Source organism: Cryptomeria japonica, chromosome 2 (assembly GCF_030272615.1).
Source record: "Cryptomeria japonica chromosome 2, Sugi_1.0, whole genome shotgun sequence".
NCBI lineage: Eukaryota > Viridiplantae > Streptophyta > Pinopsida > Cupressales > Cupressaceae > Cryptomeria > Cryptomeria japonica.
This window is the reverse complement of record NC_081406.1, coordinates 546953355-546977552: the sequence shown is the minus strand read 5'-3', so window position 1 is coordinate 546977552 and position 24198 is coordinate 546953355.

Sequence of the window (24198 nt, the reverse complement as noted above, 5' to 3'; positions counted from 1 at the left end):
ATCTCAGAATCTGACCTTTCTACCATTATGAACAATCCATGAGAGATGAGGGAAAATAATTGATCTACATTTACAAAGGAAATTCCAAATAGCAGAACCCAAAGGCAAATTTGAGACTTTAAAAATGTACTCTCTTGGTCCATTATTTAAATATTTGGCAAACATAATCTGTGCCCATAAGGAGCTAGGCTTGTCATATAATTTCCAAACCAACTTAGCACCTAAGGCTAAATTTTAATTCTCCAGACTCCGAATTCCTGTTCCCCCAAGTTCCTTAGGTAAACATAACTTATCCCATGCAACTAAAGGGAGTTTCTTCTTGCCATCTTTATTATTGTTTCAAAGAAAATATCTAAGAGTATCCTGTAAACTAACAATAGCTGGTTTTGGAGACTTCAAAACAAACATGAGATATATGGGAACAACATTCAAAACAGACTTGATGAGAACAATTTTACCAACCAAAGTTAACCATCTATGATTCCATGAGAGAATTCTTTTAGAAATGACGAAAATAATCTTATACCAAAAACCAATCTTATCCTGTTTAACAAAGAAAGGAATCCCAAGGTAAGTACATGGAAGATTTCCAGTCTCAAATCCCCAAAAGGATTGTAACCTATGCTGAACCAGTTGTGATGTATTAAAGAAAAAAATCTTTGATTTATCACCATTCACTTTCTGACCAGAAAATGATGCATAATTTTGTATTATTCCTTTAATCACTTTTGCCTCAACTAACGAAGCATGTCCAAATAATAGAGTATCATCTGCAAAGAGACAATGAGAAATACTTTGGAGAATATTATGAATCCTTATAACTTTCCAAAGCCCCCCCACTTTAGCAGCCCTAATACCCCAACTAAAGGTTTCAGCTAGGAGAATAAACAAAAAGGGAGAAAGGGGATCTGCCTGTCTCAAACCCCTAGAGGAAGTAAAAAAACCACAAGGAGAACCATTAATTAAAACCAACAATCTTGCAGAATAAATACATGCACGAATCCATTTGACCCAGCCCTTTGAAAAACCGAACTTCTCAAGAACAACACATAAAGCCCCCCACTCTACTCTATCATAAGCCTTCATCATGTCTAGTTTAAGTATCATGGTCGGGGTTCTTTGGGTGGAAATAGAATGAAACACCTCATGTGCTACAATTGCACCCTCTGTCATCTCCCTTCCAGGAAAAAAACCACCTTGCTCCAATGAAATGATCCTAGGTAGTATTTTTGCTAGCCTAAGGGAAATTGCCTTTGTAAATATCTTATACAAAGATTTACTTAAAGCAATGGGGTGGAAGTCAGCAAAAGTCTTAGTATCCTCTTTTTTAGGAATAATTGCAATCATTGTAGTATTAAGTTCTTTTAAAATAGACCTATTTCTCCTAGCTTCCTCGAGAGCCAATAAAACATCATTTCCCACAAAATCCCAACATTTCTGAAAAAATAAAGGAGTAAAACCATCTGGTCCCAGAGCTTTATCTAGATTCCTGGCAAAGACAGCACTCTTAACTTCTTCTAAGGAAAAGGGAGACATCAACATCTTGTTGTCTTCCAAATATACTAAAGGAGGAATATTAGATATAATATCATTGCTGAGATTTCCATTTTCCGAAGATAATAATGACTTAAAAAACCTAACTGTCTCTAAAGCAATGTCCTCTGGCTCTGTCAATAAATTCCCATTCTGACACTGAATACAAGATATCCTATTCTTACATCTTTTAATCTTAGTTGAAGATTGAAAAAATTTTGTGTTCCTAAAAGCCATAACTCTCTAGATTTCTGTCTCCAGTAGATTTCCTCTCTAGCTAACACCTCCTCAAGTTGTAATTTTAGTGACTTCAATTCATCAAAAACTTGTGGCACCCTACCATGTTGAAGCACATGAGTATTAAGACACTCAATCATATCTTGAATCCTTTGTTTCTCCTGAAAAATGTTCTTAAAATGTGAGATATTACATTCCCTAATATTCAATTTCAAATAACTTAACTTCTTAGCAATCTGAAACATGCGGGACCTAGAACAAAAAGGAGCAGAATTCCACCATTTCATAAGCAAAGGCAAAAAGGAAGAATCCCTAAACCACATGGGCTCAAATTTAAATGGAGACTTAAAAGAAGCCCTATTTTCTTAGAGGCCTACCAATTAACCTCATGTATTGTAGTAGTGCCTTCACATACCATTAAAACTATTCAATGGTTCTTATAAAGAAGAAACACACTTTAAAGTTCATATTTTAAACTTTATTTAGTTTAATTATATTAAATTAAAATATATATATAATTTAAATAATGACCATTAGAATACGGGTGGAATATTTGTTGTGAATCCAACTCATATTTTAATTCTAACCATCACTAATCTCTAGGCTTTCATGTTTAATTTTTTAATTAATTATATTTTAGCTTGTCTTATATATGAGTGTGGAATTGAATTGGGTCAAACTTATTGTTGTAGATCAAATGGTCTCATATTTTAAATTTAAAATTCAAGTTTCCTAGTTAATAAATTATTTCAATAGACATTGTCACCCAACCTAGACTGTGTTATGTTGTTTTCTCCACAAGTGGTGGTTGTATTTGAATACACTACTCCATTTATTTGGTAACATCGATAAGAGAAATATCTAATACAAGGAGAAATCAATTGAACACATGTATAATTTAGATTGAATAAAAATAATTGAACACATAATCACATATTCATCACACCATCGTGGTTTTAATACTTGTTTGTTATCTTTACAACATTTTTTGGTGCCATAAAATGAGCTTATAAAGGGTTTTTATCAAAGATAACTTGATTCTTGTGTCTTTTTAAAGGTGTTACAAATGTGTCTAGTCCTTACAAGAATTTAGATATTGACGAAGCAAGGCAAAAAAAAAGAAGTTGGATTGACAATTAAGCAACTATATGATTGAGATAACCAATTATACAAAAACCAATTTATGTGGAGGTTTGAGAAGTTTTAATATTTTAGATTTAAAGTTAATTTAGCCTTGTGAAAATATACATGGGGATCGTGAATAGTTCATAATAAACTTTGTAAGGACAATATGTATCAATAATTTAGAATGTATAGTTATACCAATTCCAAAAGTATTGAGTAAAACTTTTGTTTAATTTTTTACAATTCCTCATTCAAGTGTTGATTTGCAAACAATTGTTTACATTATATCAATTTTAATATAATGAGAGTAGACCTCATGTACACAATTAATGCTTAAAAAAATAATGAAAAAATATTAGATATTTAATTATAAAATAAAATAAGAATTTTTTTTTTTCAAAAATTATAATTGTTTTTTATAAATTAATTTAGTTAGAATTTTTTTAATTATATTTATTGTAATCACATTATTTTCATTTAATTTAATTTGAGCTAAAATTAAATAATTTTCAATTTATGATTGTTATGTGTAAATCAATTTAATTAAATTATTTTTATTTATGTATTACAATCATGGAAAACATATACACACAATTTGAAATTGAGGATATCTTATGTAGTCCTCAAATCATTGGATAGTATGAATCATATTGTATAAAACTTAAAAGACCTTACTAGTGATTAAAATCTTATCTTACAACTCTAGAAGATTATGGTCAATTGGATTATGGGCTATATCTTTTCTCTCTCATATGAAATTGTTATAAATGGCTCTACTTCAAATTTCTTCCAACCTTTAAGGGGTTTGAGACAGGGATACCCTCTTTCTCCACTCATTTTCTTATCAGTTGTTGAGGACTTAAGTTAGGTTTTACTACTAGCTAAAAACAATAGTTCAATAAGTCATTTTTTATTGGTAGCTCCACCTTTTTGACACAACTCCCTTTTGCGGATGACAATTTACTTTTCTAGAAGGGCTCTTTGTTGGAAATGGTCAAGGTTAAGGAGATCTTGGATTTATTTTGTGTTTCTATAGGTATGATGATCAATATACATAAGTATACTATCTCTTGGATTTTTTCTGTGTTGCTATAGGTATCATGATCAATTTACATAAGTCTACTATCTCTTTCAATAAATTGCAGGTTGATCTACAAAACTGGATTATGCTTTTGTTTCCCAATCAAATTTTGGATCTACAAGATGGATACAAATATTTGGGATTTCATTTAAAACCAAATAGTTATGGTTAAAATGACTAGATATGGCTGACTGAAAGGATTCAAAATCATATAAATATGTGGTGTAATAGATGGTTATCTATTGGGGGTAGACTCACTTTGATTGAAACTGTTTTGGAAGCCATACTTTTTTTTTGGCTTTCTTTAGCTCACATACCCAAGAGTGTGCTCGAGAAAATAAGGAAAAAATGTTTCACTTTTCTATGGAAAAGGAAAAGGGACAAAAATGGTATTCCACTTACAACTTGGATGTCCATTCCTAAGCCAAAACATGAGGGAGGCTAGGATCTTAAAAATATTCATTGTTTTGGAGTAGCTCTCATAGCCAAGAGTGTTTGGAGGCTTATTTCAACAAATGGTATGTGGTATAACACTCTTCATAAAAAATATATTTCTCCAAAATATATTGTATAATGGATCTAATGTTCAGTAAAAACTTCACATATTGTGCCTATTGTTTGAAAGGTTATTCTTTCATTCCCTATTATAGGACTTTGGCTAACTTGGAAAGTGGGGAATAGCAAAAATATTCAAGTGGGAGTGGATCCATGGGTTGTTTGCCAGGATACTTCTCTTCTTCCTATGGATTTAATCAATTTGTTATTAGAGAAAGGTATTACTACTCTTTCCCTTGTTTATATTAATGCTAAAAATATTTCAACAAGGGTTGAAAAATGTTGAGAGGATTGGTTTGACTAGAAGAGACTGTGAAATCTGGTGTGACTATATTAATACACTAAAGTGGATTCATGTTAGTGTCAGCAATGAGAAACATAGTTTGGTATGGTCAAATAATATTGCCAAACATGTGTACATTATTAGCTTGGGGTGTAAGACTTTATTTCCAAATATGGACCATGATGTTGATTGTTGATGGTGGGAGAGTATAAGAAGATTCATGTTCCCCATAAGACAAAACAAATTATGTGGCTTGCACTCCAAAATAAGTCGTTGACTTGGGATGTGCTTCAAAAAATGAGTTGGCAAGGTCTTGGATGTTCCCCTTTGTGTTATATGGATTTGAAAAATATTGATCACATTTTAAAGACTTGCCCATACACTATAAAAGTTTGGTATGATATAGAAATATTGACTATTCAGAGAAATGTATCGGTTGGTTGTACATTATTGCTTTGTTTTGAAAGTTGATATCACCATGGGGCTTTACTCAACTATAAGTCTCTACCACTTCTTATTGCTTGGGAAATATGATTGGCTAAAAATGCTGATGTTTTCCAAAACAAATCAATCCCTTCTTTTCAATGCTCATCTTAGATTATATATCCATTTTCACCCACTTCAAGAATATAAGAAAGGTAAAATTTCGAGGCTTTGTAACTCTCCATTTCATTGATAAAACTTATCTATGGGGTTTTATGATGGGTTGTGAGCTGGTAATCCTAGTTTTTGTGAGTTAGGAGGAATATTATTTTTTTATCCCAAACATTATCACTTTGAGCATTGGATTGAGTAGTGGTACAAATAACTTTATAGAGATCATGGCTTGTAAACTTTTGCTAACTTTGGCAAAGGAATATAAGTTTTAATTCTTTGGAGATTCAAAAGTCATAATCAAATGGAAAAATGGGATCTATAGAGTGGAATATTTTTGTCTATCTTGATAGGATGTCTCTTTCCTTTGGTTATATGTCTCTTAAGGAAATTTTACAACTACTTGTGAATAGATGGGATATTACTAAACACTTTGTAAATTATTTCTTGCCAGCAAACACCCTCTCAGTGATTAATCAATCTTGATCCTCTTTGTTCTCTCTTTTCTGTTATGTTTTTTCTTTTTGAACTTTGGGGCCTTTTCTTTCCCTAGTGGCCTTCCTAGAAGCTATTTTTGGCTTTTCTTCCCTATTGCCTACTATTTTATGCCTTTTAGTGGTAGTGGTGATGCTCTTATCACCTTTCTTTTCCATTTTTCTTTGTCCTTTATCTAATTTTTTCTTCCATGCAAATCTTTTCAGCTTCTACATTATATAACCTTATTTTATTAATATGATCTTACAATTATTTTTTCAAGAGAAAAAAAAAATCTATAAGATAAAATATAAAGACTAACCCCTTGGAAACAAAATCTAGTCAGAATCATGCCAAATTCATCCTGAAATTGAAGGTAGATTTGGCCAACTAACAATCTCTAGTTCTAGATAACTCTGTTATTCTTCTATCTCTTCTCAATATAAGATGAGTGTTCTTCAATATCTTTATAGGATAAATAAAAAATAAATATGGTTCACATGGTTTAGCCAAATCCTATGATAAGGAAACTTCAAATTGTTAGCACTACACGTCCTTCGTACTTGTCTTACTTGCCTTTTACACCAAAAATATGTCAATAATGTAAATTAATCAATAGGTTGTGATGCAACTTAAATATAAAACTTGGTTGATATGCCCATATGTAAAAACCTTATGATATCAAGTGCTTATGTATAATCTAGTACCTAGAGACATACACAACACGCAAAAATGGCTACAAATGTGTGCTCTAAAAGAACATGAAGTTAAGAACTATGTAACAATAAGTTTTTTAGACTAGTAAAACATAAATTATGAAAAAAATAGAGTTGTAGATAGATTATTTGTCAGTCTAAAGTTTAATGAAATGCCTCAAAATATAATTTTGATCCATGGAAAATAAATTAAATGTTGGAATCGAGGAACACTGAGAGGGGGAGTGAATCAGTGTTCTACTAGTTATCTGATTTTCAAATTTAACTTTAAGCCACCAGAAGCATAAGCATAAAACTGAAATGCAGAAACTTAAAATAACCAACCACAAAATCATAACACCAAGATTTTTACGTGGAAACCCAAATGGGAAAAGTCGTGGTCGGATTTGAACCCACAATATTATTCCACTATGGCCCGTAGAAAAACAATATTAAACAATATGGGGAATGCACGGGCATTTAGGCACACTGCCTACAACTTATAACTCAATTAAAATAAGGGCTACAACCTTGAAAGGCTCATTGCCTTACAGATCAATTACAAAGATGGATTACAATGAATGAACTCCAAAATAGCATCTACAATTCCGGGATGAGTTTAGGTTAACTGCCAAATACTCTTACCATATCAACTTTGCTTTTATTTTATGTTCACTATCTCAGTCAGCTATCGGATCAAGAATGCAAATGTGAAACTGTGCCAAAACGGATTCTCGATCGCCACTCGGTCGCATATCAATCATACCATACATCAAAAAGGTCTTCTACACTGGTCTTATAGATCCACAATCACAAAATAGATCATTCACCACTTGTCGGCCTACTAATGTAAGAGGTAGACATATGTTGGCTTGATCGAATCACCAAAAACGATGATAAAGTGATGTCTCTATGTCGGCCCAATCATCATATACACGATTCACAACACCACAATTTCTAGAAAGCTTCCGGACCAAAACTGCTTTGTTCAACTTGAAATACCGGTTAACTGGCTACCAGTTGATGTCCACTTCCACATATTAAGATCTGTGATTATCGAATGGAAATATTATGAAGAGTTTCCATCAATGACAACCCGAAACCACTAATCAAGCATCAACAACCATCAGATGAGTGTCAATTTCACACATTAAAATAATTAAATAGTAAAAAATTATGCATATAAATCTAGTAGACAAGTGAAAAATCATATTATATCTTGTTAATCTTGTTTCTCTTTTACTCAAACATAGATTTAAATAATCAAGATCTTTATATGACCAAACACTTTTATTAATCTAGAAATGAACTTTAAGCATCATATGATATTATTGGAAATCTTTTACAATTACTACAATAGTAAACTAATCATAAACATTAATAAGATAGAAAATGTAGCCTAGAGATTTTTGAAATATACTAAAACTATTAGAAACCTGTGGAGATATCTATATCATGGGTATGTGCAGGATCGTGAGGGGCCAAAAAGTAGTGATATCATGACTAAAAACCTACTTGATAGGCTAATTCGAAAATATCCATACCTTTCAAATAGTATCACATTTTTTGAATTCAAAACATGTCTCACATTCTATGCTTCGTAAACTATAGGATTAAAAAATAATAATAATAATTTCATAAACTTTTGACCAAGTTATGGTGGTTAGACATTTTTATATTTTTAAAAATTTGTAGTAAGAAAATCATAATTAATTATTTGTTTCAAAAAAAAATATATGTGTCACATACAAACATTATTCTTGTACTTATATCTAAAATATTATTGAAAAATGTTATGATTTGATTTTGGTTAGGTGGTCAGGCAAACCCCTGCTTCTTATCTTTTTCCCGAAATTTTAGTACTATTGCATTGAAATTTCAATTTTTTGTCAAATAGATTTTTTTTGTAGAAAAAAACTAGTAGCCTAGAAACTATTTTCAATTTACTATATATCCTATTCTTACATATTTTTGAAATAATGTTGATAAATATATTCAAATTTTTATGCCTTGTTGCTTAACCCTATTTTTTCTGATTTTTATTGTCACTTAAGGGCCTGTTTGGACCACCATGACCCTGCACATACCCTCATGGAAAGCAACCCTTCTTGAAAAGACCTTCTCCAAATTTTCAAAATAAATATTCATACACTACTTCAAACTTGAAAGTAAAATTTGATACCCTAGAAGAAATTATACAAATTCAACCAAGAGATTTTTATTTGCCTCAAAGGCCAACCAAGAGATCAACATCTTTCATAATTCACAACTTTGCATTCTTGGGAAAATAAGAAGAGATTTGTTACGAGCATATGTTTCTATTCAATATTTATGATGATAAAAAGATTGATTTTAGTCGGGCCTCAAAAAGATCTAATTTTATCTCTTTGCATAATAATTTCAAATTTTCACTTTAGTTAAGTACAAAATTAAGTCATCAACTTTGTTGCAGCCATCTATTTGTTGAGATATTTATTATTTTTAACATGTTGCACACTTAGACCACTTTTTATCTTGTAAAGAAGAAAAAATGTTTTCAAATATATATGTGCTAAGTTTCTACAAATACTTAATATCCTTTTCCTAGATAATATTCATCATAGCTGAATAGATACTCAACAAAATCACTATTCTTCTTTAATTTCAAAAGACCATGACAACATTTATGATCTTTTATTTAATTTTCAACTATTCGTCTTCTCAAAATGATCCTTAATTCAATTTCCATTCATGACATGTCCACACATGGACTCACCTTCAACAACATATAGTCAAAATGGAATAAATCATTTTCTTTAAAAATGCAACATAGGGTCAAAGAATTGTAATTTAATTAGTTGAGCACATGGTGGGGATGATAGTATGTGATTGAAAAAGTCATTCATCAAGGTTCAAATTTTTGGAAGCACATTGAAGTCAAATTCGACATCCTTGAAAGATTAAATCCCCTACACATGACTTCTTTGACGAAAGTGACTTTTTCATTTAGATGTATACTTACTCAAATTGTTATAATCTACACCCTAAATGATCCCCACTTTTTTCCATTAAATAGAGGCAGTGGGGAATGCACAAGAAAGAGAGTCCAAGTGAGATGGTGGAGACGAAACATCCAATGATGGGACATTCTTGATGCAAACTGCTACATCACTATAATCTCTACAACTGTTTTCCAACTCTCCATTAAGGACAAGAAAAAGGTTATGTTCGATGTGCAGTGCAAACAACAATTTTACACATGAACGTAGTTTATCTTGACTGAATTTTAAAAGCGAACCTTTTTGGGTTTTGAAAGGCCCAGCGTTTATTCCCTTTACCGTATTGCACAGAGAATGATAATAACGGCGTTCACTAAATGGTGCGCATTTTTTCAATCGTGAGAGCTTGGAGTGAATTCCACAGAGCTCGGGATGCATCTATATTGTTCTGTAAAATATTTTTGAGAAAATTTGCACACATTTTAAGCAATTTTCTTATATGTGAGATGCGGTAAAAAAAAATTAATATACTAGCATTTATTAAAATATAAACTAAAAAGGGAATAAAACTGTTAAAATTTGCAATTCCATTATTAAAGAAAATCACATAAATTAATTTATTTTTTTATTCAAAAGATTCTGCCCCTACGATTCTATAGGGATTGAGAATCTTGATCAGTGTTAACAAAGTATCTTAACTATTTATTATTTTGTTTATAATTTATTTATTTTATTTTTAAAATAATATTGATGTATCGCATTTGATTTCTTATCTATATAATGAGAGGGAGAATAATTATGTTGAGGAGAGGTCACTAATGGAAAGCTAAGTTATGGCTAGAACCAAGATAGAGGTCGCTAGTGAAGAGTAAAGAGTAAAGTTACTAGTGAAGAGGTTGCTAGTGAAGAGTAAAGTTACTATTAAAATGGTGTCTTGACTATTACACCATGAAAATTCATTTTGTACTTAATTTGTTATTAGTTTTGCCTAGAAGTGTAGGCTAGACTATTATTCTAATAAAAATCAAGAAATAAAATCTTGAAATAAATCTTTTTCGAAGTTCTTAAATGTTTGAAGATGAAAATTAAACATTTTTCATAGGATAATAACAAAAAATAAACATTTTATCTTTGTTATGTTGGTCATATTTGTTATTCACAAAACGTAGAAAAAGATCAGCATTTTGTGGAAGCATAAGAATACTATTTCTAATGACAAATATTACCTATAAAATCTATCTATAAAATAAGTATTTTTCTTTGCTACTATTAAAAAAATTTATTTTCTACTATTAAGACATGCATTATCATTATTCCCTTTCGTTGAAAACAATCTGCAGCATCTATTTACCTCCATCTCTTCAATTCTTTTTTAAGATTTTATTAAAATACCATCGTAACAAGGAAGTCATCTATTTACAGCAATTTTACACGCAAAGGAGATCTTGGAATAAGGACTGAAAATGTAAAAGCAAACATATCTAATACGAAACCGGCACTTTTTTTTAGGTTTTGAAAGGCCCAGCATTTAAGTACGTACATATTTCCCAGACAATATGAACAACGACGTTCACTATAAGTGCCCAAAATTTCAACGTGAAACCTGTAGATTCAATTCAGAATGTAAAATTTAAAGTAATAAGTTGGATTTATTTTATGAATATTTCATCTTATTACAAAAGGTGGTTGTTTGGTTGTTTTTTACAATTACAAAATTGTATCGTTATCAATTTCAAATGTATGATGCAACTTATTCTAATACTAGAAATTCTTTGAGAAAAGCAAGTCGATGTTAAAATATTAACCAAAAAGGACTTCATCCATCATCTTTTTGGAAAAAACTAATTAAACTTTGTATTATGAAATCTACATTACTTAAAGTCAAATCAAATAGTTTGAATTGTAAACCTAAATCTTTTTTTTTTTTTTTTTCCAATAAAAGTGGATTATTCCACTAAACTTTCTTATTAATATTTTTTATTTTTTACACAGGATTCAAAGAGCATACTGGAGGAAAGAACCCTGGGAAGAAAACCTCTGGTCACAGCTCATAAAATAAACCTATAGTATCTAACAGATCAGTTTATACACCCCGCCCAAAACCACATACAAAATGTGGTCATAACACATATAATATCAGTTTTGCATAGAGCCCATATGACAATTTGCCAAAAAAACCCATCAGATAATTTTCAAATGTAGACTCCGCAGCTGCTATCAATGGAAGAAGATAAAATTTTCCAAAGCCCTATGCCAAATCCTATGAGCCAAAAACCTTCTTGCCAAAAAAGAAAGTACCAAAAAACCTTTGGAAAAACACTATTGTATCAAATACCATGAGTTCGAACTCTCCTCCAGACAACGAACATGAATACTTGAAATGAAAGGGGAAATCGGGAATAATTATCATCATAAAATTTTACATCAACATTACTCAAGAAAATCATATAACTATTGTTGCAAACCTTCCCATACCCTAGAAGGAATTTCCGCAAAACCCACCTCTCGTTGATTAGCATTGCTATCAATGGCTAAATTTGCCAAATAATCCGCCAAACAAAAAGCAAACATATCTAATAACCTAAGAAAGATTCAAACAATTCTATTTTTTGTAAAATGGGATCAAGTATATACTGCAAATTCCAACAATTCGATTTCTTTTTCATAACACATTGAATAATCACCATAGAATCACCTTCAATTATTAAGTCCTTAATTCCCAAAGAGATTGCCATATCCAATCCAAAAGACAAAGCATGGAATTCCGCATAATTGTTAGTTTTAAAACCAATAGCATGACACTTAGTTTGAATAAAATATGCATTGTGATCATAAATTACCATACCTACCCCAGCCGGCCCAGGGTTACAAAGAGAGGCCCCATCAAAATTCAGTTTAAAGTGCCCCTACGGAGGAGGTTTCCATCTAGCAAAGCATCTCTTACCTATTGCATCATTCTTTTCTAAAATTGAACCATGAGAGGCTAAAACTGACAGCATCTTCCAAACTCTAGTAACTCTATTATCCCAGTGCGAAAAAGAAGTAAGATTTTCCAAATTCTTATAAATAAACGACAAAGCTACCTCAGAGATTGAAGACTCAATTTTTAATAGAACCTCAGACATAGGAGACCTTATTTTTTTAAATATCTTGTTGTTTCTCTCTAGCCAAACATTCCAAATCACAATAGATGGAGATATGATCCAAAGGCATGCATAAAAAGATGAGGCAAACATAAAGGGCCAAGATCTAAAATGGGAAATGAGATCCTTACCAATAACAAAGGATATATTTAACTTCTCAAACAACCACTGCCAACATTCATAAGCATAATCACAATGTAGGAACAGGTGTGAAGAAGATTCAAAATTTTTGTTACAAAGGACACAAGGGAAAACAACAGTAATACCAAGTCTGTCTAGTCTCATACCTATAAGGACTTTGTCCTAAACTGCCAACCAAGCAAAGGCTCCAGCTTTAGGAAGACAAGCCGAATGCCAAAACAACTTATAAGGCCAAGATGATAAATCTTTAGCAACCATAAGAGAGTTGTAACCATCTTTAACAGTGTACTTACCAGAAATATTCTTTGTCCAAATAAGTTCATCCTCAAAATCAGAAAGAAATACATTTTCATCCCCCAAAATCTTCTCAAAATCTAATTTCATGCTTTGATCAACATCTAAGAAATCAATCGACTTCCATCTAGCTAGCTTAAGGGGTCCACTAGTCACAATTTCAAAATAATCTGCTACAAAACACCCCAAAGGGAGGAAAGAACAATGATCAGAGGAGACCAATCCCTAATATTCACCAAAGGTGTGTGTCCATTCCATACTTCATCCCAGAATTTGACCTTTCTACCATTATGAACAATCCATGAGAGATGAGGCAAAATAAATGATCTACATTTACAAAGGAAATTCCAAATAGCAGAACCCAAAGGCAAATTTGAGACTTTAAAAATGTACTCTCTTGGTCCATTATTTAAATATTTGGCAAACATAATATGTGCCCATAAGGAGCTAGGCTTGTCATATAATTTTCAAACCAACTTAGCACTTAAGGCTAAATTCTGATTCTCCAGACTCTGAATTACCATTCCCCCAAGTTCCTTAGGCAAACATACCTTATCCCATGCAAATAAAGGGAGTTTCTTCTTGCCATCTTTATTATTGTTCCAAAGAAAATCTCTAAGAGTATCCTATAAAGTAACAATAGCTGCTTTTGGAGACTTCAAAACAGACATGAGATATATGGGAACAACATTCAAAACAGACTTGATGAGAACAATTTTACCTGCCAAAGTTAATCATCTATGTGTAGCGTCATAAAAATTTTGACACTTGCAATTTTGACTGCATTTGGGTCTTCACGATGGCAGCGCAATGTTGAACCTGAATGGAGACCCCAAAACCTATTTGTGACATCAAAAACTACATCTTTCTGCACCTTGGCCTGATCCTCTTTGCACCCTGCTGTCCCGGGAGGTGGGACCATGGTGCCCAGTGCTTTGGTCCTTCAGGACCATGGCGCCTAGCGCCCTGGTCCCTCAAGACCATGGTGCCCAGTGCCCTGGTCCCTAGCCCTATTTTGGGCCCGGTATCTTGTTGGGCATCGAGTCTTCAAGTTTGCAATTTGGAAAATAATGTTCCTAGGTCAGCCTAAGGTCAGAAAAATCAGTCTCCTAACCCTAATTGACAAGTATATAAACTACATTTCCCCTCCCATTTGGAAAGGAGAAAAAACAGATATGTGCAAGAGGCGGAAGCGATAGGCAAACATTAAAACATTCAAACATTCAAGCATTCCTTCAAGCAATTGAGCATTCTAGGTCTCCATTCAAGGCTAGGTGTTGCATTCAAGACAAGGATTCAACCATTGAAGAGGAGATCATCTACAACACACAACATACAACATACAACATACAACATCATTACACCTTCGCATGTAAGAATACAAACATTCTTACAACAAGGTATCAATACTTGATTACATTACATACATTTACATTTACAGCAAAGGTATCAATACTTGATTACATTACATACATTTACATTTACAGCATTCTCATTTCTTGGTTAATTCCAAAACTAGGGTTTGACCTGAAGGCAAACCCCTAATCCCTAACCCCCCAATCATCCTCTCTTTTCTGTGTGTAGGTTGCAGGTACGCAGCTGTAATTGAAGATCTAGAATCCTTGTGCAGAGACGAACAGATCCCCCTTCATTTTGCGGATTTTTCGGAGGACCGTGTGCACTCCGGGCGCCATCGTCCCGTCAACTTTCACTCAAACTTGTAAGACAACATCGTCTCTACATTTTACTACTAATTTCAAGTCTGTAGCTTCATCCCGTGTCTCTATCTCCGTCTACAAGTGAATCTTTCCTACTTTCACATACACTCCTAGTTCAATCCTTCAATCTACATTCTTTACAAAAGAGGGTATCCTTGCTGTCTCAACCCTTGAAACTCATTTAGAATTCAATCTTGCATTGTGTGGGATTGGATCTTGTGAGTTTTAACGCCTCTTTTGAATGTAAAATCTCTCCTAAGTGAAAACCGTCAATCCTAGTGACCTCCTTTCTCTCTCCTTGGAGTGGGGGGAACACCTAGGGTTCGATTTTCCGCTTTACATTTTGGTGAACCCAACGTGAAACATCCTAATTATGATTATTCATGGTTAGATCTGAAAAATTTTGCTTCCTTAATTACATTTTCATGTTTGATCTTTTGCAAATTTTAGAGGTTAATTGCATAAAAACCCTAAATTTTCTTTTTAGTAATTGAGCTTGTGAAATATTTAATTGTTAATGCTTGTTTCAGATCTACCCTTCTATTGCAAATTATCAATTCATATTTGTGCTTTAATTCTGAAAATTAAGTGGTTAAGTGTCAAAACCCTAATTTTTAAAACCCTCTTGATTCAACCTTTGACCGATGATTTCACTGATCAAAACACCTCCAAATCAGCTGTACCTTTGGATTCTGCAACAAAATCATAATATCTCTCATCCCTGAAAATTTTGAAAAAAGTTGCGAGGACTGTGTGCACTCCGAGCGCCATTGTCCTCGACATTTTTTCTGAAATTTTGGGAGCTAGATCTTACTGTATTTTTCTGCTAGAATCCAAAATCTTGGCTAATTTCATTAATTCTAACACTTTCAAAATTAAAGTCAAAGTTGGTCTAGTGATTGCTTGGATTAAGGCTTCTAATCATTCAAAAATTGTTGAAATTGAAATTTTGTGTTAAAAGTGTGTTTCTTACTGTCCTAAATCTGAAAAGTGTGTTGGCATTCATTCAAAGTTTTAGTGCTTTATTCAAATTTTTGCAATTTGTGACTTTTGAAATTAAGTGTTTGATTGCAACAACTTTGATTTCCGCTTTCAAAATTGAATTTTGCATGAAATTGAGTCAACTTTTAAATTTCAAACCTTGCATTGCTTTTAGTATTCCCTCTAAAATCATAAAATTCAAAATTTCAGTTTCCCTCTCTTTTTCAAAATTCAAATTTTGCATTTTTCAACAATCTTGGTAGGATTCAATGTTGAGATTGCAACTTTAATTTGGCCTATCTACAAATCGTAAAATCACTCAATTTTTTCAGATTAACTTTAAAATCATCATAACTTTCATCCCTGAAAATTTCAAAAAAAGTTGCGAGGACCGTGCGCACTCCGTTCGCCACGGTCCCCGACATTTTTTTTGAAATTTCGGGAGATTGTCATGATTGCATTTAACAGCCTAAATCTAGGAGATTGGCTGATTTTATTCAAATTTGCTACCTCTAAATTCGAAAATAAATTCAAAATTCATGATTTCAATTTTCAAGATAACAATTAAAATTAAGAGCTACCCCCCTTGGCCCTAATTTTTCAATTGTGCCTACCTTTCTTGGAAGTTGTGTTTCCCTCTTCTTTCACAAAGTTCAAATTGGATAATCATTATCTCATTGTTCAATTTTGCCAACTTTATTTTCAAAATTCCAAATCTTCTCTCTCTCTCTAGTGCATGAGTTTTACAACAATAAGCCCTACTTACACTATTCCCGTTAGACGAAGCCTTAGAATTAAGTCTTTCCAAGGTTTAATTACCGAGGAGATGGAACCTAATTTGAATGGCCTTTTTAACGAGGACATGGGTAATTCCTCTAATCCTCTTAATGATGAAGAAGCTCTCCATGAGGTTTCTGTAGAACAACTTTCAAAACTGGATAACCAATTTGATGATTTTCAGCAATGGATGTCTCAAGAATACCCCGATAGTCAAGCCCTTTCATTAATTGAGGGTCTAAAACGTATGGTTCAAAGTGATAAGAATGGAATTGATATTTTGCATAGTATTGCACACATTGTGGATTCGAATGTGATGCCTATGAAGAGTTGTGCCGAAACTTTAGGTTATACACAACCTCCTACTCAAGTCAATCATTCTATCCCTTTGACAACTTCTATTGCTAGTATACCTACTTTTACATCAAACATAATGACTACTTCAATACAAAACATTCCACCTATGATCACCAGTCATGGGGGCAATCCTTCCTCTTCAATCAACCCTCTTCCTTCATTCAATCTGACTTCTTCATTCATTCCTTCAATGAGTGTCCCTATTACATCTCCACAAATGAACATGACGCAAGGGGGCAATTCATTAAACCATTCCATTCCTCCTTGTAGTGCTCCTTTTTTCCAATCATCTCCTATGACTAACTATCATAGTGTCCCACCACCTTACTCTCAATCAATACCTTCTTTCAATAACACAATACCTCCATCACAATCTAACATGTCTAATATGAACTCTTCGACTGAAGTGACCATTAACAATCTTGCGCAAACTGTCTCTTCTTTACAGCAACAAATTGCCTCTATGAATCAATCTAAGTTTAGTGTGCCCACATTTGATGTTGTGAGCCCACTTTCTCTTGACATTGTTCAGCTATCCCCCCTAAGCATGTTGAAATCCCGCAGTTGGAGCTTTATAATGGTAAAGGTGATCCTCTGTTAAGACCTTTCAAACAATATGTACTGATCTTGCTCATGACCAAAGGTTGCTTGCAAAACTGTTTACTAGAACATTAAGAGATAAGGCTCTACAATGGTATTGCTCGTTGCCTTCCTATTCTATTACTTCTTTCCAACAACTTGCAAATGCTTTTATTCAACAATTTCAAAACAATATAAGTCCTAAAGTTACTTTGATTGATTTAATGCATTGTAAATAAGGTGTTAAAGAAAAAGTGATTGATTTCATTGGTAGATATAAGTATTGGTGTGCTCAAATTTCTTTTCCAGTACCTGACAATGATATTCAAAGAATCTTTATTTCTAATTTACAAAAAGATATTAGAGAAAAACTTCTGTTTTCTGAGTTTACTTCTTTCCAACAGTTGTGTGCAACTCTTCACAATTATCAACTGACTATGAGTCAAATGGAACAAGCAAATCCTATGGCTCCGAGTGATAAGGGTGATAGTAGTCAACAACCATTTGGGAAGTTTAAACCAAACAGAGGGTTCATTAAGTTCAATGAAAACATCACCAACAACAATGTGAATGCAGCATCAGGTGTGCCTCCTATTTCTAAGTTTTTCAAGAAAGAAAGAGAGTTTACTCCTTTGAATGAATCATTGCATAGTATTATGAATAAGTTATTGAAACAAAATGTGCTTACTCTCCCTCCTATAAAGCAAATAGATCCTGCAAAGATTAATTCACCCTATTTTGATAACAAATCTTTTTGTCAATTTCATCATCAACCTGGGCATGATACTGAAAAATGTTTTCCTTTAAAGGGTAAAATTCAAGATTTGATTGATAATAATACTATCTCTGTTTCAGGTGTGAATGATAAAGGCAACACATCTGTAGCTCTTCCTAACCAAAATCTTGAGATTTTTACTGATCCATTACCTTCTCATACCTATAATGTGATTGAGACTAATGATTCCTCTTTCTCACCTGATGGTCTGGTGTCTATGACTCCGAATGTGATTAACTTTATAGAGCAGCAGAAAATCCCTAAAGAACCTTCCATCACATTTGATTCCAGTGAAACTATCAGGGCACCTGATGGTCCTTTATATATAGTTGCAAAAGTCAAGAATACACCTTGTCGTGGAGTGCTTATTGATCCTTCTTGCATGGTTAATGTTATTACTGAAGAATTTCTTTTTACTTTGCAATTGAATCAAGTGATCTATGACAAAACAAATGTGGTTGTGAAATTATTTGATGCATTTTCTTCTCCTGCAATTGGTTCTATTATATTACCTATTGAGGTCCATAACAAATCCCTTGATGTGAGCTTTGCTATTAATCCATCATCCGAACAATTTCGTGTGAAGCTAGGCTATCCTTGGCTATCTTTCATGAAAGCTGTTGCTTCTCCTATTCACAAGTGTTTGAAATTTCCCCATAATGGTGAAGTTGTTACTGTCAATCATAGTCTCTTTAAACCAGCTGAAAGAACTTCTAGCGTTCCTATTGATTATTTTTGGTCTAAACAATTCCAATCTCTTCCACTGCAAAGTGATCATCTTTTCAAATCTTATCAAAAGTGGAAAAAAGATATGATCCTATCTCTAAGTGAACCTCGAACACCCAAACTTGATATTCCTATCGTTCTTGAGAAGGAAGTTCTTCCTTTGAAAGATAAAACTAATGTCTTTCCTCAAGAAGATTCCCAACCCATTCCTATGGATGTGACTATGTCTATGTCTAATAAACTTTCTAAAAGTAGACCTATACCTCCTCGTCGTGATGGACTTGGTCTCCTTCCTAAACCAAATATTCCTCCTTTATATGGAGCAGTTCCTCCTCCTTCCTCTTATAAAGAGAAGAGACCTTCCTCTTCTCCTATTATCCAACCTAAGAAACCACAACCTAAACACCCAAGTGATAAGGATGAGAACATTCCTCCTCCTCAATCTTCTCAACTTCCTACTAAGACTAGACGAAATCATTCTGCGTGTGAACGCCGACGAAAGCGTCGTCTTAGAGCTCGTGCAGCTGCTTCTCAAACTTTGCAATCCCCAAAAACACCTTCAGCTAGTGTTATTCCTGTAGACACCTAAAATTGTCATATCTAATTAAATAAATATTTTATTTATTTAATTATCTAAGCCTAATTCTTCTATTAATTAAATAAATCTTTATTTATTTAATTAATTCATTTATCCTCTTCTAGCCTTATTTCTCATTTAAATAAATACATTTATTTATTTAAATTATCCTTTTCCTAATTAAATAAATATTTTATTTATTTAATTGATCCCACTTCTCCTATTAATTAAATAAATCTTTATTTATTTAATTAATTCATTATCTTTTTCTACACATGACACATGTCATTCATCTCTTAATTCCTACACTACCTACCTCTTTCATTATTTTATTATTTCTTCTACCTACCCTCTAATCATAGCCGACCTCCTTTTTACACCTCTCAATCTTATCCCTCCATTTATTATTGTGTCTTCTATTTAAGGAGATGCCTCCTTCATTATCAAACCCTAATGCCCTAATGATCTTTTATGCAATTGACTACATTACGATCCTACTTGCAACCACATTCCGTTCTTTGTTGAGCTCTTGTGCACATAAAATCTGAGAGCAAATATATCAAGCAGGATCAATGGAGATAGGAAGAATGGAGATTCAAAACCCTATTGGACATGTGATGGTATAATCTTTGTGATTTTGTTTCATTTACATTGTCTTAGGTAATCTTCATATGTTATGGTGGATCTTTGTTGTTGTTAGGCTAGGGTTTTGTGGTTGGATTCATTTAGCCTTTCAATATTGTTATTATTGTTATCCATTTTCACCATAAACATTTTGGCATGCCCAGTGGGACTCTTGTCCCTTTGCATTTAACCTCCTTGTTGCAAATTTTGCGTTTTTGAAGTTGCAAGTCGGACATTTTTTACAGCATTTTAGGTTTTTCCGCATCTGCGCACTTTTGAATCGCGTTTTTTATTTTTTGGCACGTCTGTGGAATCTGGAATCGCGTCTGTGTTTTCGACAAATTTTATTTTGCAGGTTTCAGAAAAGAGCGTTTGTGTTGTAGAAACACGTCTGTGTCATTTATATCTGCGTCTGTGTCTGGAAACAGCGTCTGTGATTTTTAATCGCGTCTGTGCATCACAGAACCGCGTCTGTGTTATCCAGATGCGTCTGTGTTGAAGGTAACAGCATCTGTGTATCTTCTGTCTCAAAATTTTGAAGTTTTCATTGATTCAGTTTTTCAGATTTTGCACTTAGGGTTTCAGATCTGATTTATTTTGCACTAACACTCTCAGATCTAGCTAACAAAATGGGTGTAGCTTGTCTTGGAAGCAAAACGTTTTGTTGAAGGCCCTTATTTCACAAAGTCTTTTGGGTTTTTAAAATTTACCTAACTTGTGTGTTTGCAGGAAGGGGTGATTATGTCAAACAACCCAAACTACTAACAACTTTTGTTGCAGGTCCTTGGCTAGGGTTTTGAATTTTTGTTGTGTGCCTTGTTTTCATAGATTAGCAAACACTTCCATTGGTGCACTAAAATTGAATCATTGTCTTTTGTGTCTTGAGCAATAGGCTCTTTTTGTTTAATCTTTAGAGGGTCTGTCTTCCCGTGTGGTCATTAGGACTACTAGTGAGAAGAGAACGACCTAAGTGGTAGCGAGGGAAACCCACCTCTTCTGAACCACTATAATCAAATGTATTCATGGTGAAAACTATGAATAACGTGTGCTGATTAGTTCATACCGACACTATGTCTCCCCATAAACCCGTTTGATCAAATTTATTTGATCATTTGTAGGGCGTAACCCCTACCGGCTGGGAGCCTTCTGTATTTACAGAGCTGAAAGTGCCGCATGTATGGCCACACGAGCGGATGCCCTTACTAGCACCTTTTTGTTTTAGAAGCCCAAATCCTTCTAGTTGTTGGGGCAGGAGGTCGGACCTCTGGTAGCGGCCCACACACATACGGTTCTTAGTAGAGATACAAAGTTCGCCATGGGGAGTTTTCATGGGGACTGATGCTTGGCTGACCCGAGAAGTGAGTGCCGAGGGTGGAGCCAGTGAGGTAAAGCATCTAAGTATCCGCTCAGAATAGCGTAGCCTCGGGGGTAAAACCCCATGTGGGATCAACAACTATTGTCTTGGCCAGCCATAAGAATTGTGCTTGAATTATGTTAAACATTCAAACAATCAAGACCAAACAACAAAACATTGTGTCTTTTGTGTCTTCAAGTGTATGCAAAACATTTTTACATCAAACAACACACTTTTCTTGGAGTCATTTTGGAGTCTAAACACTTGCAAACATTGAGTCCTCATCAACAGTGTGTCCTCTTGTCACGAAAAACAGTCAAACAGTCAGATTTGGTCACAACAAAATGACTTCACAGATTGAAAAAATAGTGCAAAGTTTACAGATTCGCGTCTGTGTCTGTTTTAACCACGTCTAAGTCATCTAAACGTGTCTGTGAAGGGCATAATCGCATATGTGTGTCTAGCAGTGTCTGTGTCGAACAGAGACACGTATGTGTCGGATAACTGCGTCTATGAAGTATACAGGCGCGTCTGTGTCCAGAATTGAAAAGAAAATTTCACAGTCCAGCAAACAAAAGAAATCAGTTTCGGAATTCTTGAGCTTCCTAGGTTGTTTCATCAGGTTTCATCTAGCATTCAATTGATCTTTGGGTCTCACATAGTCCATCATTGCTTCACATCTCATTTTACATTCATACTTGTCTAAACTTGAGTCAAAAGGTCACTTGCTTGTCCTCATCATACTTTGTCAACACACTACATACAACAACACTTTGCTAGGTGGTCCCTCAACAAGGTTTCTTACCTTTGGGTCTCATTTGGTCTTACTTGGAGTCAAGGTTAGCTTACCTCATCAAGAGAAACTATCCTCTCTTTGGAAGTCACACCTACTCTACTACATACATACTTGGTCTGACACTTTGGACATTGCAAGTACAGCTCAGATTCATTTACACTCCATCCAACTCTTGATCTTCCATACTCTTTTTCCATTTTCATCTAGTCTTACACATCTTGGTCAATACCTAGTTCATGGTTGAAACCCATCTTCAAAAATCTAGGAGAGAAACTAAAGAGGCTCAAGAGTCCGCAAACATGAGTTCTTATGAGTATGACAACGATTTATTTTTCAATCCTGAGCACACTACATTGCTTGACATGGATGTCTATAGAAACATTCCACATGTGGAAAATGCAGACACTATAAACAACAATGCTACACACAATGACAATGTGGACAACTTTTCAATACATTCAGCAGATGTGGAAGAATCCATTATGAATCCCCATTTCAATAGATTGGTTGAGGAAATAATGAGGAGGGATAGACAATACTTCTTACACATGATGGCACAAAGTGGAGCCAAGATACCCCATGATTTTGACATGTCTCAAATTATGGAAAACCGACCTTTGCAACAAACTCACTCCAACATAGATCAAAGGAGACCTAATAGTGGAGGAAATAAAGGACCACATATGGTACCTGAATCACCATCAGCTTTGCTTCAAAAACCAGAAGTCCCACATACACATGGTCAAACATATGATACTTACCTTCATAGACCATTATGGAAGTCTTATGCAGATAGATATGCTCAAGCTATGGATCAACCAAAACAATTGGATATTCAAAGGCATGCTCAAAATTTGGACACAAGGAAACCCCGTGTCAAATTTGGGGGCAACACAATAGAACATGACATGCCTGTAGAGTATGGTATACATGCGCAAAATAGATATGGGGTTCCTCAACATGAATCTATACCAAGTGCTCCATATATGCCGCATCAATATAGACCTCCTCCATATGAACATGTGTATGATCAATATCATCCATATATGCAATATGTTCCTCCTCCAATTGGTGCCTCAAACATGGGGTATGCTTCAAGAAGTCGATCTCCACCTAAGAGCAATTTGGAGCAACAAATCAGGGACCTACAAAAGAAAATGGAGGACATAAATACACCAAAGCCAACATACACAATGAGAGACATATGTCCTTATCCATTCGACAAGAGCATTCCAATGCCTCCATTTCCTACACACTTTGTGACACCTAAATTTGATAAGTATAGAGGAAAAGGGAATCCTAAGGCACACATAAGACAGTTTTTCATAGCTTGCATTGAAGTAGCTTTAGAAGAGACATATTTGATGAGATTATTCCCACAAAGCTTAGGCGATCAAGCTATGGAATGGTTCTCCCAACTCCCACCTAGTATTAAGTCATGGGGTGACTTAGCAGAGGAATTTATTCAACATTTCTCCTACAACATAGAGACAGACATATCAGTCACTACTTTATGCAACACCAAGCAAAAAGAGGGAAAGTCCTTTGCATCATTTTTACAAAGATGGAGAAATCTAGCTAGCAGATGCTCTTGTGAAATTCCACAAAAACAAATGGTAGAAATGTTCACCCAAAATGTTAACAAAGACACTGGCTATGATCTAAGGAAAGCTTGTTTGTCCACCTTCAAGGATGTCATTGAAAAGGGCTTAGCAACAGAGAAGGTCCTAATTGAACAAGGAGTCATTAAGATATTCAAGGAGAACAAAGATGACTTTAAAGGAAAAGACAAGTCGAGATT